The sequence below is a fragment of the Hemicordylus capensis genome, chromosome 6, assembly GCF_027244095.1.
Source record: "Hemicordylus capensis ecotype Gifberg chromosome 6, rHemCap1.1.pri, whole genome shotgun sequence".
Lineage (NCBI taxonomy): Eukaryota > Metazoa > Chordata > Lepidosauria > Squamata > Cordylidae > Hemicordylus > Hemicordylus capensis.
In genome coordinates this window covers 144,536,450-144,553,485 of record NC_069662.1, presented here as the reverse complement: position 1 = coordinate 144,553,485, position 17,036 = coordinate 144,536,450, and the positions used below count along the sequence as shown (strand labels likewise).

The 17,036-nt window shown below is 45.2% G+C and overlaps 1 long non-coding RNA gene across 1 annotated transcript in view; it reads right to left on the bottom strand.

Annotated features, from left to right (window-relative positions):
- LOC128332167 (uncharacterized) overlaps positions 1-10,557 on the bottom strand; it is a 40,721-nt gene extending 30,164 nt beyond the window's left edge. Inside the window, exon 1 of the long non-coding RNA XR_008310592.1 lies at positions 10,447-10,557. This is a non-coding gene — a long non-coding RNA (uncharacterized LOC128332167). The remainder of the gene's footprint in view (positions 1-10,446) is intronic.
- Positions 10,558-17,036: the final 6,479 nt, after the last annotated feature.

Genomic DNA, 17,036 nt, shown 5'->3' with positions numbered 1-17,036 from the left:
TAGTCCCTAGGCCCACTCCAACCTTGCTACTCCCCTGAGCCCTAGGGTCATTCCTGGTCCCGCTGCTCCCAATCCAGGCTTAAAGAGTGGTAAGAGGACTAGCGCATGCCTTCCTCCTCGCTCTCTGAATATGCGTGCTGTTGCACTGCTGGCAGCCATCTTGGTCATAGAGGGGCAGTCATAAAGGTGGTCATAAAGGGCAGTCGGGCAGCACATAGCTTCCCCAATGCACTGTGCTGCTGGCTTTGGGGTTATTTTAATGAAAAGCGGCATTGTGGGATACCTGGCAGCACAGCTCCCCCCCCCCGCCCCCGTTCCAGTCACCACTTGGCTTGCCACAGTGCCACTCATGTGGGCATATAAGTGGCAGAGCCCTGATTGGGCTCCAAACATGTGGGGGAAAGCAGGTGGTTGTGTTAATGGTCTCAATCACATTCCTGTCCTCCTATCTTGAAATTTGCTGGCGCATATAAACTCTCGGGAGTGTACATGGTATGAAACCCTGGCTGGAGGCTTTTGATCGTGGGAACAAGCCTACAGTAAGAAGCATTTATAAAATGATAAAATGACACCAACAAAAAGATAAAAGCATCAAAACTAAAACAGCAGACCAATCACAGAGCAGGCACTGTTAAAATAATGCAGCAGCAGACCATGGGAATCCACCACCACCAAAAGCTTGTCTTAAAAGATGCATATTTCCAAGTCAGTGGAAGATAACTAACGAGAGAGCCGGGTGATCTTCTTGGGGAAGCAAGTTCCACAGTCTAGGTGCCACAACAAAAAAGGCCCTGTCACAGGTTCCTACCAATTGCAATTCTGACGGCAGGGGGCCCTAGAGCAGGGACCCTCCTGGAGATCTTAGTGTTTGTGCAGGTTCATATGGGTCATCTTTTAAGATCCCTGGTCCTAAACCATTTAGGACCTTAAAGGTCAAGACCAGCATCTTGGATTGTGCCCAGAAAATGTCATATGTTGAGAAGGCAATGTAAGTGTATTTGTACTCAGGCAAACATTCTGCAAAAACAGAGATGTACAAAGAGTTCTTTCATCAGTGAACATTTTCTTGCTCAGTTTGTTTTGAATTAGTAGAACCTGCCATGAGCCAAAGTATTTGTGATAAAGTTGCACACACACACACACACACAAAATCCAAATACATGAAATACATATAAATAAAGCAATATTTCCTTCTGTACATATAACATGCATGATTGCCCTTTTTGTTTTAATAATAAAACACCTACAACTCTTTCTGTGCCACTATTATGCTAGGTGAGGTGGTGCAGTTACCCATAGTTATGCACTTTAAGGAGAATTCAAGTTGATGTAGATCCAGCAAAGGGCTGGAAGTTGAAGCTGGACAGCACTTTATCCATCAAACTCGAGTTCAAAGTAAGAAATGCTAATATGGAGTAGCTGTTTGGGGGAAAAACTAAATGACCCAGACTTCAAAAGGGACCAACGTCAAGCCATTGCATTGAAGTTTCCTTAATAAATAAACATTCAAATCTGAGAGGAACATTTTCACCTTTCTGGGTTGACAGCTAACCATCTCAGGCATCCCCATTCAGATTTTATGCAGTGGTTGCTTTCCTAAATGCAGAAAGCTTTTCTACCCCAATAAAATGAAACATAAACGGGTTCTCTCTGTATACATAATTCAAAAAAATCTCTGTCAAAGCTCTAGTGTGTGTTCAGGATTCACAACAGTGATCCTATGCTTATTTAATACAGAGAGCAATATTTTTCTTCTCTTAATTCAGTTCAGTGTATCGCTTTGATTTTGAAAATCCCAACATCGCAGCAGCTTGTAAAGATGTGAGTATAGTAGTTAGTAAAGCCTGCTTTGAGTTAAAGGATGTCAGAGGACTTTGGCACGTTAAGAACAATGAGAGGTCTGGGATCTTTTGATCTTGTGGCCCACTCAGAACTCAAACAAAGGCTCATAGAATTTGGCACATGAGCCTTTAGGCTAGTGACATGGAACAATTGGTCTCCTTGCTCGTGGGTCTGGCACTTGCATTTATACAGCCTGTGGCACTGTTTGGCCCATATTTTCTCTCCACCCTGCTGACTGAACCACTGACTGAACCACTCTGAAGGCTGACCTACATGTTCCCAGTGAATACAGGGTGCCACCAAAATGGCAGCCCCAACTTCCACTGGCACCCTGGATTCATTGGAACCAGAACGACATGTTCCAGTCAGTAGGAGCCATGCGAATGAGCTGGAGTGTGGAAAATGATCCACAGCAGCTATTCTCTCATTCTTCCGGCCTTGCCCCAGCTCTCATTGAGCTGTGTAGGCTGACTATTGGTCCAGACAGACAGAAAAATCCCCAAATGAGTGAGTGACAAGGGTTGGGGGCTTCCCATCTCCCTGGTGAATGACCGGCATGCTTGGCTCAATTACAGCAAGGCAGCCCTAAGGCAGTTGGGGCATATGCTCAAAGGAGGAGCTGCTGAAGAACCAGCGACAGACAAGCTGAGTTTTGTAACTTGCAGGGACCTTGCCTTTCCTGCTTTTCCTAGGGAAGCCCCAAGGAGACCTCCAAGTTGGCTTCCCTCTCTTCGCAAGGAGAAAATCATGGGGAAGTCCTCCGGAAAATCACAGCAAAAACCTCCAGTGGTTGAACATGTGCCCCATCTCTGAAGCTGGAGCTCGGCTTGGAGACTCAGGGGTGAGGGGGTCCTTCTGGGCCAGGGACCCACTCCAGAGAGGATGCTCTTCAGATCGTCCAGATGTGGACAGGAGAGCGGGGAGGAGAGTGTGGAACTTCGGGTTCATTGGACCCACGATTCCACATTACGTCCAAAGGTGGCCAGTGTAACAAAAAGCAGGTGACAAAACCAAACATTTCACTCTGATCCCTAAGAATCTTGTTGGCTTGAATGGGACTCTAGGGCAACCCCACTGCCTCTGACTGGTGTCCTGCATGTCTTGCAGGGGGATGAAACCTGAGTAGCTCCTGCTAAAGTCAACTATGAACAAGCACCTCTCTTATGCATGAATGCAAGACCTGCTGCCAGTTGCTGACCTAGCATGAACTTTGAAGAGATATATTTTCTTAGAAAATCAAATAAAAAGTCAGGTTATGAAAGAGTTGAAAATGGCATGATTGTAAAAAGAAGCCAGCCGCAGTCAAGAAGAAAGAGAAACACTGGGACTCAAGTCAAACAAGAGCTTTATTTGTTCACATGGCGGATATGAAGGAGGACGGCTGCCTTTCCCACAAATGATGATATTGTCTCAAATAATTGCTCACTTATCAGATAACTCCCCGAATTCCTCATTAAAGCCGACATCGTCTTCTTGGGGGACAGTGTGGTGCCAGTACGAGTTGTGTGGGTGGCAGGAAGACGACTTCAGCTATACCATAAACAGAGCCTGAGGGCTTGACTTGGACACAATGCCAGAGTTCTCATAACAGTGCCTTTATGTTCACGTTTTCAACGGTTTTACACAGCGGGTGCACCAAAGAGCCAGGAGTGTCAGTACTTGTTGTTTAGACTACAACCTTGGGAGGGACATGTGGTTTCAATGATGCCATAATAAATTCAGGACCCGGCATAATGTTCACCTGTTTCAATTCTGGGGGAGAAATGTAGCATTTCGAGGAAGGACAAAACATTTAATCTCATTCCCTTTCTTTTCTTTATTTATACTCCACTTTTATTTCCAAGAGAAAGCTCAAAGCAGCTAACAACAAGGATGGGACAACTATTTTCCCTCTCCAAGAAAATTTGTACACAGGCTCAGTTATAAGAACATAAGAACACAGAACATAAGAATAGCCCTGCTGGATCAGGCCCAAGGCCCATCTAGTCCAGCATCCTGTTTCACACAGTGGCCCACCAGATGCTGCTGGAAGCCTATAGGCAGCAGTTGAGTGCATGTCCTCTCTCCTGCTGTTACTCCCCTGCAACTGGTACTCAGAGGCATCCTGCCTTTGAGGCTGCAGGTGGCCTATAGCCCTCCAACTAGTAGCCGCTGATAGACCTCTCCTCTATGAAGTTATCCAAACCCCTCTTAAAGCCATCCAGGTTGTTGGTTGTCACCACATCTTGTGGCAGAGAATTCCACATTGTGTAAAAAAGTACTTCCGTTTGTTGGTTCTAGATTTCCCGGCAATCAATTTCATGGGATGACCCCTGGTTCTAGTGTTATGTGAGAGGGAGAAGAATTTCTCTCTATCCACTTTCTCTGCACCATGCATGATTTTATAGACCTCTATCACGTCTCCTCGCAGTCGTATTTTTCCAAACTAAATTGCTCCAGGTGTTGTAGCCTTGCCATATAAGGAAGGTGCTCTAGGCCCCTGATCATCTTGGTTGCCCTCTTCTGCACCTTTTCCAGTTCTACAATGTCCTTTTTTAGATTATTATTTAGTTATTGGGAAAGAGGCAACTACAGGGAGACATGGTAGAGGTTTACAAAATTATGCATGGAATAGAGAGAGTGGGCAGAGACACATTTTTCTCTTTCTCACACAACACTAGAACCAGAGGTCATCCCATGAAACTGAGGGCTAGGAAACTTAGGACCAACAGTGGGAAGAGGGAATGCCCCTGTGTGATTTTGCTGTTTGACAGGCCGTCAAGCTTGGGCGGGGATGTGGCTGCATCCCTGTTGCCAGGCAACTGCTTTCTTGTATTGGAGATGGTGGGGTGGGTCAAATGCTCAGAGAGGTGGACAGCGAGAAGCTCCAGAAAGTGAACAAAACCACATTTTATGGTGCCATCCGCATTAGAATATATGTTAGTATTATGGTGCTGTCTCTGTTAGGATGTGACACTGCCACTGCTAAACCTCAGGTTGGGATGGCGAAACTCACTACAAACCAAAGGTTCAAATTGGAGTTTGGCAAGGCAAACCACAGGTCACTTTTGCCACGAAACTGCAGTTGCATACATTCAGATGTAACAGAGTTCCAACCTCTGTCCCATTTAACTGCAGTTTTATGTTACGAGTGAATGCTTCTGTTATCTGCCTAAGTTTCTTTTAAGCTTCTTATTTGCTGCCTTTAATTCAAACTGAGAAGTTCTCCCTCTCTCTGCATAAGACACTGTTAGTTCATTGATTTTTTCCCCTTAACCTATGTTTTAGTTAGTAATAAATATCAAACTCATGTTTCTCAGTTAAAGTTGCTTCCCGCTCAGTAATTTCTCTGCAACAGTATCCAGCTTCACTTTTAAAATGAACATAGGTACAGCCATTCATTCGCACAGAAACATGTATGCCTGTACAGAGATCTCTACACTTGTACAGCATAGTGTGTGTGTATAGGACTACAGATATTCACGCATTCGGTAATTGGCATTTGAGGTGGGCCGGTACTCAAATTCACTGTTAAAATAAATGCATGTGTACTCATTGTACAGTTACTTGTACAGACACAAGCATTCCCCAAGTTACAAACAGTCAACTGACAAACACCTGTACTTACAAACAAAGCTGCAGAGCAGATTACATTAAGAAGGTCCCCGACTTACAAATGCCAACTTGCAAAAACAAGTTGTCGCTCTTGGGAATGATATGTGTTCCGAGTTTTAAACATCATCTGACTTAAAAATGAACAGCAGGAGAGAGGGCATGCACTCAACTTCTGCCTATAGGCTCCTAGTGGCATCTGGTGGGCTGGACTATATGGGCCTTGGGCCTGATCCAGCATGGTTGTTCTTATGTTCTAACTATTTCTGCTTCTTTTTTCTTACTTTTGTGTCTTGTAGGGTAAACAATTAATACATTAAAAGATATGAGTACCCTTTTGAATTGTTATTGCCAATGAAATAAGCAATGCTGTTTTATTTAAGAAATTGTATTAAAGACTACATTTTCCTGCTCTGCAAGGCAGAACACAACCTTCCTCACCATAAATTAACCGTCAGTTTTTCCAGTCTGGCATTCTGCTCCAACAGAGATTTGCTTTTGCATAGACTGAGCAAATGACATGGAGAGGACACGTAAGCCATCTGGGTTGCCTGACCCCTATAAACTTCAAGAGACAGTAATTTACATTTTACCTCTAACAAATAAAATTGTTATCGTTATCAGCAAGTTTAAGAGATGGCAATAGCTGGGGGGAATCTTCTCATTTTCACTTTAAAACTTTAAAGCGGTGAGGTCTGACTTGTTTAACAGCAATGCATTTGCTTTCATCAGCAAACACAGTAAATATCCCCGGCTATCTACTGTATGCCCTTAAGGGACAGCTTCAACTGAAAATGATTAAGTCCACATGCAGCCCAGGGGATACACGTCCTCATTAATTAGACGAACTTTAAGGGCTGTTTAGAGCACAAGTTGACCCAAAATATTTTAAAGATTTCAGCTTTTTACAAAGAGTCAAGCGAAATCTCTTGGCGGATAATTTATGCTGCTGACAGGATCTGCATATATAACATCAGGAAGTCTGGTTTTAATTCATATAATATTCTTGGGGAGGTGGGTGGCTTAGCTAATAAAGCTGATCTTTCACCTTTAGAATCAGAATGTGTTCCGATGTTGAAACATGCCTGCATTTAATTTGGATATTTCTGTGGGTAATGGTTACCTGCTGGCCCATGAGTATCATAATGGAATGTATAACACAGGGAAAAGGAGAATGGGGCGGGGGGAGAGAAAGATAGAAACTGAGGCATCTAAAAAGTTTTACATGTCCGATGGAAATAAAACAAATGCTGGACATGCCAGGCTACTGGCAAGGGAGGAGAAAATGTGAATGGGAGGTTTGTAAATAGTTTGGTGGTTTTTTAAAATCAGATTTCCTGGTTGTTGGCGTCTCTCACATCTGGACTAAGGATTTTAGATCAAAAGCCCATGTTGCAAAAGCATCAGATTTTTAGCAAAGGAACAATCATGATTTTGTGAGATATGGCAACAAGAGAGATACCATGTTTATTTTGTGTTCACAGGCTCATACAGCATACATTATATAAGCTCAAAGTTCATACATTTACTCCATAGTAGAGAAGACACATAGCCTGATCGTAGGCTTACTCAGAAGTTACTCAGCAGTGTATCTCAGGAGTAAGTGTCCATCGGATTATAGCCATGCAGCACAATCCTATGGCTGTTATCCCTTTCTCTCCAAGCCAGCCCACAGGCCTGATTTAAAGGGACTGCCGTCTCGAAATTGGGAGGTGAGGGGCAAAGGCAGCTCCAAGGAACCCTTCGGCCCAGGGGGTCCCCCCAAGGGGATGCCTTTGCCCCCTACCCCAATTCGGGCCTTTAAATCATCCCAGAAGCTTGCTTAGAGTGACTGGGATGCTTTTTGAGAACTGCACTCTCAAAATCAGGGCAGAAGAAACAAAGGCAAGCCCCTGTTGGGATGCTCTTGTCCTGCAGGTGCCCTGTGGCGGCGTTGCCTTTACTCCCCCCCCCCCCCAAAAAAAAAACAATTTCAGGACTGCAGTCCACAAAAAGCAGCTCAGGAGCCAACTTGGAGAGACTCTCTCTCCAAACCAGCTCCCAGGCTGATTTAAAGGGACTGCAGCTTGGAAATCGAGGGAAGGGGGGACCATGACAACTCCCCACTGGGGACCCTCTGGTCCTGTGGGTTCCTCCTCCCCTGTGTGCCTTTATCCCCCTACCCACTATTTCCAAGCTGAAGTCCCTGAAAATCATCAACATTGCAATTTAATTGTAAACTGCCCAGAGATACAAGTTTGGGGTGGTATAGAAATATTTTAAATATAATAATTAAATAAATAAATTCTGTCAGGAAAATGTCAGCATTTTGACCCATTTCCAACAAGTCAGCAGTTTTACAGGGGGCATGTCGGTCCTTCCAGCAATTTCTCTGTTGGGCTGGATCAGATCCAATATTTCTTATGGAGCATCCACAGGTCTACCCCTTGAATCAATCTATATGGATAGACTAGACACTTTCACCATTGTGCCATACCGTATACTCATAATCAGTTCAGTCCATCTGTTCATTAAAAATCTTTTCCAAAATGTAGGTTGCAACCCAATGAACGACTCTCGGTTATAGCTAACTCCAGTGCCCAGGGTTCCAGTGAACTGAGTAGAGGGAATCATTATTATTGCTGAGTTATGGGAAGAACTATAGGTCAGTGGAAGAGCATCTAAACATCTGCAGAAGGTCACAGGTAGAATCCATGGCATCACCAGGTGGAACTTGGTAATACAATAACAACAACAACAACAACAACAACAACGAGAGCTGATGCCAGTCAGTGTAGAAAGTACTGAACTAAATATTTATTTATTTGATTGACTGTTTTATATACCACCCTCCAAAAAGGCTCATTTATATACCATCCTTCCAAAATAGACTAAAGGCAGCTTTCCATGTAATAATCGTTCAGCTTGAATATCCCAATATATAATGGGAATCATCATGGTGAGGATAATGGCTAATAATGTTGGTGAAATGAATGGCCTAGGATGCAAACCATGCTAGAAGTGCTATATGCTTTTTTCTTAAATTCTGCTAAAAATTGCATCAAAGTCTATGTTGGTGATCTCTCTTTTGGAAGTAACCTTGACAGATCTAAGATCTAGCACTGAACGGGGATCACAGAACCCTGAGGGATTGTGCTGTTGGTTTCTTCACAGGTCCCAGTTTTACTGCGTTGAAAGGGGGCACTCCATACACTTTCATCTTCTGTGCTCTTCAATTGTTTTCTTCCCTAGGGCACTGCTCGTAGCCTGGCCCAAGCTGAAGTTGTAACACAGAATTCTTTGATTTCCTGTAACTAAGAGCCTTTGGTAGAAAGCAATGGTTTTTAATGTTCCCCATTGTATCTAATGTTTTGGAAAAGGATATTCTCCCCATTAGTGTCATATGGGGTCAATTAAGTTGACTTATTTGGTTTGCAGAAATTCAGTACTGAAGAATTCAAGAAGTTAGCTACTTTGGTTCTTGTTACTTGAGCTCTGAGCAGAAGGTTGACTCACATGTAAGCGATTGCAGGTTCAGCTCTGGGAGCAGTGATCTCCCCACTCATGTGATCTTGGGCTCCTGGGTCAATACAAGTAGTCTGTAACCTTTTATGGGTCTCTAAAATGGTGTGTGTGTGTGGGGGGGGTGCTTTTGTAACACTATCTGCTTGAAATGACTGGTTTTCTTCTGTAAGCAGCCTGGCTCTCTCTGTGGCTGTGAATTCAAATACCTTTCCGAATGATATTAAGAATGCCTTGTTGATTGCAGTCCTAAGCATACTAAGAGGTCAGCTCCACTGAACTCACTGGCTGAGACAATGAGAGGGTATTGCCACACCACTTCTGTGAACACGGAAGCAGTGGCACCACTGGGGAGAATGTTGGCTGTGCAACCAACGCTACCAAAGATTCTCCCATTGTGGTGAATGGGGGAAACGATGGTAATGCTGGATGGTGAAAATGGCGACACCAGGAATCCCCCCTGCACACACACAGTCCAATATTTTTCCCAAAATCAAGCCATTAAAATCTCCAAGGCTGCTTTTAATAACCACTTGGAGATGGATGCTGAAAACTCCAGCACAATCCTGGAGGGCTGGCAGATCTCAGGATCTGCAGGCCTCAAAAAAGGTGAGTTCTGGCTTCCAGGGGGGATCAAAGAGCCAGTGGCGGCCCGTGAACGTGCCTCTGGGGGTGGCGACGGGAGGCACCTTTAAGAGTACATTAATTTGGTGAGTGGCGGAGGCGCTTCCCCGCCGTAGGGGCTGCTGGGCGGCACATTGCGGCTCCGAACATTGTTCAAGTGCCACTGCGGTGGAGGTGAGCACCAAATTAATTTATTCTTAAAGGTGCCTCCTGCTGCCCCCCGGAGGCGCTTTCACGGGCCGCCACTGCAAAGAATTGACACTAGATCCCAAGAATAGGGCAGAAACAGTATCAAAAGAGCATTTGTCCCTTGTTTATCATTAACATGCATATATACATGCAAGACAGCCAGGTCTGGTAGCTATAAATACCAATCAGGCTGCCAGAAACATAAGCGGCTTAAACATAACGAAGTGGCTCACATACTGTGCATTTTATATATCTCAGGATCATGAAGTACCAGAATCAAACTGCTCATGGATCAAATTTTGAAAAACCAGGTCCCTGGTCTAATGCAATTTCAGTATAACTTACCATTATTTCTGCACAGATTTAGAAACTCAATATGATAAATAACTGTGCAGCCAAATAAACAGACAGACAGACAGACAGACAGACAGATCATTTTCTCAAAACAATTAGAGTCTTCCTCCCTTTCTCCTTTATTTTGCAACCAATTATGTAAACTAGCCGGGCTGGGCGCAGAGCATCTGCGCCTCTAGCAGGGGTGTGCACGGAACTGTCTGGCCCAGTTCGGTTCAAGGCCGGACCGGCCTCGAATGGAACCATGCCAGTTCGATCTGGACCCCATAGAACACACACACCCCAATCCAGTCCGGCACAGGTTCACGAACTTTTTTTTAAAATTAAAAAAATAAAAGTAACTACCTGTAGCCCCTTCGGGGGGCTTCCTGTAGCCGCGGGAGGATCCGTGAGGGTTCCCTCTCCCCCCGCCAGCTGCCCTCATCATCACTGTGGCCGGGTAAAGGTAGTCTTTTTGGCCCTTTCGGGCCTCCGTAAAGCAAGCGGCAGCCATTTGGGGCCTCGCAGCGGGCATTTGCGCATGCACAGGGATGGCCAAAATGGCTGCCGCTCACTTTACAGAAGCCCCAAAGGGCCAAAAATACTACCTTTACCCAGCCATGGTGGTGATGAGGGAGGCCGGCGGGGGGAGAGGGAACCCCCATGGACCACACACACATACCCCGTGGCTACTGCAAGCCCCACCGAAGGGGCTTCAGGTAGTTACTTTTAATTATAATTTTTTTAAAAAAAAAAAAGTTCACGGACCTGCCGGACCAGGTCTGGTTCCAGTACAAATGGAACCAAGGGGGGTTCAGTTCGGGGGTTCAGTTGGACCAAACTATCCGACCGTGGACTGCTGGACCGGTTCCGCACATCCCTAGCCTCTAGTTCTCGGCCCCTCATTCTCAGCCCTCCCCCCTCCAATGTTTTTTTCTGTGGTCAGCCACCTGGCCAACCGCTTTTTCTGGCCACTAGCCCCCCCCCCACGCTTTCTTCCCCTGCCGGCTGCCGCCACTTTCTTCACACACACACACACACACACACACACACACACACACACACACACCATGGCTTTCTTCACACACACAATGTCACTTTCCCCAGGTGCTGCTTTCTTCACACACACCCTGCCGCTTTCTTCCCGCCCTTTCCCCAACCCCACTTTCTTCACCCCCTGCCACCACCTTCTCGCTTTTCCCTGTGCTGCTCTCTCGCCCATATGTCCATTTCTGCCCGTGTGCTTTCCCCCTGGCAGCTCACTCCCGAATTCTCGTGAGAGCTGCCACGCAGGGGATAAGCGCTGGGTACGTTTAAGAGAAATATAGAGAGAGAGAGATCTTGAAATTTAGACATTTTTAAAATTCAAAATTAGAGGCTTCTCATAACTTATGTCTCTTGTGCCTAAATCTGGCACTGTGCAGCAGCAATTGTACACAGCTGTGTATGCGCACAGCAACTCCTGCTGGTGCTAGCAGTGGAGAGAGGCTCTTCTCTCAGAGGCCATGCATGCACATACCTTTTTAAAGAGCAGCGTGCTGCACATGCACGGTATGTGAGCTGGTGACCTCAAAAAGCCAAAGGATACCGATAGGTCCTCATTCCCAAAACATATTAGGGATTGGCAGGGGGAGGAGACTGTTATGAATCTGTACTCATCTTTCCCAAGCAGTGCAGGAAAGAGTCCCCCTGCAGCAGCTCCTATGCAGCCCAGTTAAAGGAAGCAGAGGGCCTCCTCCACTCCTGTCAAGTAGGCAGCAATCGGCCTCTAGCAAACAAGAGCCAGGTCTTCTTATTGCTCAGAGCAGTGACCACTCCTGACCTGGAAGGTTTTATAGGGGTCAGGGAGTATTGCCTGACCTGCTCAGTTTTACTGTTGTTGCAAAGCTTCCTTGCCAGAGGCGTAACTAGGGAAAACGGCGCCCGGGGCAAGCACTGAAATGGCGCCCCCCCACCCCCCAACATACTACATTATACTTAGGTTTTTCCTCACAAGCGCCCGCCGCCGCCGCCAAGCCAGGCCACTGACTGGCCGCCAGGCGCCAGCAAAGCAATGGGGGGGGGGCGCGGGCGGCACGGAAGGGACCGCTCGTGGGGGAGGGGGCGCCGGCGCGCTCCCTTGACTGCTGCAGCGCTGCTGCACTGAGCAGGAAACATTTCTATTAACAAAAAATTAAAAATATATATATATATTTGTCATGGCGGCGACCCCCACGTGACCAGAAAAGATGGCGCCCGGGGCACGTGCCCCCCCTGCCCCCCTATAGTTGCGCCTCTGTTCCTTGCTGGTGTGGCTAGTCCACCTGCAGCTCCCTCTTTCAGCTGAGTGGTGGGTATTTTCCAGATATCCTTCAGTTTGCTGTTGATGCCATTTCTATCTTCTGCCTCCTGTCTTCCTCACTTGCTCCGTGTTCACCCATCGATCAGTGCCCTGACTGTAATGAACAAGACTATGCTACTGCAAGAAAAGTGCATCATTGCACGAAAACCCAGGAATTTTTGAAACTGCTCTCTTGTGCTATACTCTTTCACAAAAGATGGTGTGTCTGTGCTGCAGTTTTCACAACTATTGCACAAACACAAGCAGGCTTGCCTTAGCACAAGCTCCCGATGTAGCAAACCTTTGCAATGTCCTTGCACTGGGGCAATGTCCTTCTGCAAGCGTGCCATTAGTCAGGATGTCTGCTATGTTCAATGCATGTACAATCTATGTACACAGATACATTATTTACACACCTTATATTTAGTGTATGTTCAGTGGTACATTTCCTATCTGTACCTTCTCTGCAGAGGTGCACCAAGGTAATTTTGGGGGGTGGGCCTAAAGGCCTGTGGAGCCTCCCCCTCCCCTGCAAATTAAGAATCATCATGTTTGGCTGATTGTCTACACCACCCAGTACAGACTAAAGAGGATTTGGGGCCCCCAGGAGCTGTGGAGGCCCTGGACTTTGGCCCCGAAGTCCAGGGGTATGAGCACCTCTGCTTCTCTGTATGCTCTCCCGGATGGTATCTGTTCCTCAGTCTCCTTGACAGTTTTTAGGACAAAAGTTAAGAAGTGGCTCTTCACTCAGGCTTTTGAATGAAAGTATTGTTTTTACTGCTGCTGCTATGTGGTTTTTTTTTTTTAATATTTCTTGTGTACACAGTCAGACAGGTGTTATTGACTGGTTTGTTTTATCCAGACATCGAGTCCTTCCCAAGGACCTGGGATGCCAGAATTTTATTGTCAATTGTTATAGATATCGTAGCAGAATATAGGCTGTTCCCAGTAAAGCTGCTTTTTGTAATTGGCTGATGGTGATTTCTGTGGCTATTATTATTATTATTATTATTATTATTATTATTATTATTATTATTATTTCTTGTGTAAACAGTCAGACAGGTGTTATTGACTGGTTTGTTTTATCCAGACATCGAGTCCTTCCCAAGGACCTGGGATGCCAGAATTTTATTGTCAATTGTTATAGATATCGTAGCAGAATATAGGCTGTTCCCAGTAAAGCTGCTTTTTGTAATTGGCTGTTGGTGATTTCTGTGGCCCCTATGGTGTTGAGGTGCTCTTCAATGTCTTTTGGAACTGCACCCAGGGTGCCAATTACCACTGGCATTATTTTAGTCTTTTTCTGCCACAGCCTTTCAATTTCAATTTATATATCTTTGTATTTTGTGATTTTTTTCTATTTCTTTTTCTTCTATTCTGCTATCCCTGGTATTGCTATGATGATTATTTTAACTTGTTTTTCTTTCTTCTCGACTACAGTTATATCTGGTGTATTGTGTGGCAGATGTTTGTCTGTTTGTAGTCGGAGGTCCCATAATATTTTTACATCTTCATTTTCTTCAACATTTTCTATGTTGAAGCCTATATTCTATGACAATATCTATAATAATAACAACAACGATATTGATAATAAAATTCAGCCATCCCAGGTCCTTGGGAAGGACTCAATGTCTGGATAAAACAAACCAGTCAAGAATACCTGTCTGACCGTGTAAACACAAAATAATAATAATAATAAATATTACACTTGGACAAAAATAAATTCAAAAGGCTTTTTGTTTTTTTGTGAGACAGTACTGCCTGGTATGTATTGCTACAAGACACTAGTCAAGTGCGAAGCAGGAAGATGAGCACTGACAGAAAGTCAGAGAGTCAGAAGTGATGATTAGAAAGAAATCTCTGCCAGCTTGGTTCCACTGTGAGGTCAGTAGAGCCGTTCTTACAGCCATTCCTGAGGTAGGAGATGTATCCTACCCTAGTTTGTTAGCTCTGCCTGCTCCTGGTATTTGATCATCTGTGAGGGGAAAACAAGGTCGGAGGCTTGGTCCATGATCATGTGGTATGCCGTGCTAATGGAACTGCTCTGCGATGATTGGCAAACACTCCTAAATGCGTCCAGGCTTTGTGGGGGGAATTAGCAAGCTGGGGTGAAGCAGTCCCATGTCAGAGTAATTTTTGTGCAAAGTTCTGGTCCCAGGGAAATGAACTGACAGAGAGGTTGAAGTTCAAAATAAAGAAAGGTTTTATTTGGGGTTCGGGGTACAGCAGAATAATAGAATTGATTAAAGCAATATTACTACTAAAAATAATGTTTCAAACATTAACCAGGTACTTGCAAAGAGGTAACTTAGCTTAGTGTCTGAAATAAAATGACTTCCAGGCTGGCTAGAGAAAAGAAGGCTTTAGAGAAACAGGTTTTTGGATTTAAGACAAGAGGGTAGGGAGAGCCCAGAGGGGTGCAGTGATTATCATACAACCTCATCCTTCCTTTAGTGGTGATTGACCCACGTAGCTCAGGTGCAACGGAGGGGCCTCTTTGCTCAGGGATGGAGCCAGGTGACGAAGGACCAAAAGCAGCTCGTGGGTTAGGCAGCCAGGGTGAATCCAAAAGGTGTCTGTTTCCATGCAGCCAGTTTCTTGTAGCAGTGAGGCGAGCTGGGTCGATTGGGCCAGCAAGAAAGGTTGGTCTGGAGACTGTGAGCAAAAATGGCATGAAGAGCAGGGCACAGCCTGATGGTATGGCGGGTGTCCAGACTATCGCCCAAAGGACTGGTGACTCCAAGGTATAGAGACCAAAGGAAGCACACTGGTTCAAGAAACCAGGGCCAGTTATAGCCCCAAATGGGCCCTGAGGCAAAATACCGGCCACTCCTTCTTCCTGAGGAGGGAAATTTTGGTGGATCTCAAGGGGATCCATTGTCTTTGTTTACTGTGCTTGAGTAAAACACAATGGCATGAATGGTCAAGAACAACCTGTATGTAGATGGACTAAATGGATTTACAAGGACGATATCTGTTAGGTCGGAAGGACCCAGTAAGCCAATCAGTAATTTTAATAAGCGCACCTCTTTCCTATTGCTCACTTAGCTCTTTTGTGATGGGGAAGGGAGTTGCGTTCACCTTGCCTTATGTTGAGTTTTCCTGCTGAGGTGATTAGCATTAACTTGGTTGAGGCAACTGCAGAAAAGGGAAAGTAAAAGGCCAATCTTTGGGCAGAGAGACCTTGAGTGTGGAGTTAACTCAAAAGATAACTCGGTCTACCTAGACATTCCCCAATATAGGGAAAGGTGTGAGGCTAATCACCTTTCACTTGGCAGCTGGTTGAATCTGGGGGCAACCATCCCACTGCCAGCTAAGTGACCTGTGCCCAATATGCCAACAAATGGGGAGCCTGCAATCCTGTGAAACTCCTGAGTATGTTATGAGTGGGAACTACAAGCCTGTAGTCCCAAGCATAAGCAGAGAGGCTTCTGGGAGCCCTCAGAATAGCAATGCTGACAATTATTTTTGGCCCATTTAAGGGCAATCTGCGCAAGCCGCACACACATGTGCAGGGGCCTGAAATTGGCTGAACATGGCCCAATCTGTCATTTGGGAGGCAAGTGGGCTCAGGGAAGTAGCTCTTGCCACTGCCTCCGCCTCCCCTGCCTTGGTCTCCCCTCGAGTGGCCATCCCCACCATGCAGCGGCGGATGGTTAAACTTTAAAAAAAAAAAATAACTTGCCCCCCAAGCCCTCAAGTGAGGTGGTGGTTCCGGAGCTGGGCTTCAAAATTACCTAGGTGCGCCTCTGATCATGCTGAGTATTATCCCATCAATTTAATTGAACCAGACAGTCTTCTAAAAGTCTACTAAATTTAACAGAGTATATTTTCCAACATATACTGTTGCAACAAAGAGGTGAATAGTGGAACACATATTTTTCTTGAATCATTTAATGTTCTCTGGGGGGATATAATTTCCATCGAAACTGAACTACATTTCAGTTTGTAGGACATTTTTATTATCCATTTTGAGCTAAGTAATTGACTCTTTTGGAAGCAGGCTCCTTCATTGTATCAGCATTAGTTAGCACATGAAATACTGCATGGTAATAATGATTACTTAGCAAGCGACAGGTAAGTTCTCCTTTAGAGTTGACACTGATATTTTGTCCAAAGTGAAATGTTAAATGAATTCAGGGATTCTTTCTCAAGCGAAAGGCGAACAATGTTGAGCATATCCAAAAGAGTTTCAAAAAGACTCACCGAATTTCCTTGAGAGGGTTTTGTACCTCCAGGGGTTTGTTAATGGATCTTGTCTAAAGTGAAATTCACACCCAGTTTAGAGGTTATTCCTGAGGTAAAATATCTGAGGATCTTTGATGGAAACCAAATAAATCTCAGTCGTATAGTGGCGGAATTTCTCAAGGAGAGAGTGGCGCTCATACAAAATCCTCGTAGAGACTAACTGTGTGTTGCCTGTAAATGCACATAACTCAAAGACAGAAATCCATTTTATTTCTCCCCTCACAGAAAAGCCATATTGTGAGTGTGCAATCTGGAGTGGAGATGAAGCGGAGGGAAACAATGTGTAATCCTTTCACCATTCACTACAGGGACAGAGCCACCATTGAGCAAATGGGTTCACAGAACCCGGGCTGCCACCTCTCAGGGGCCATGCCTCATGCCCCGGACA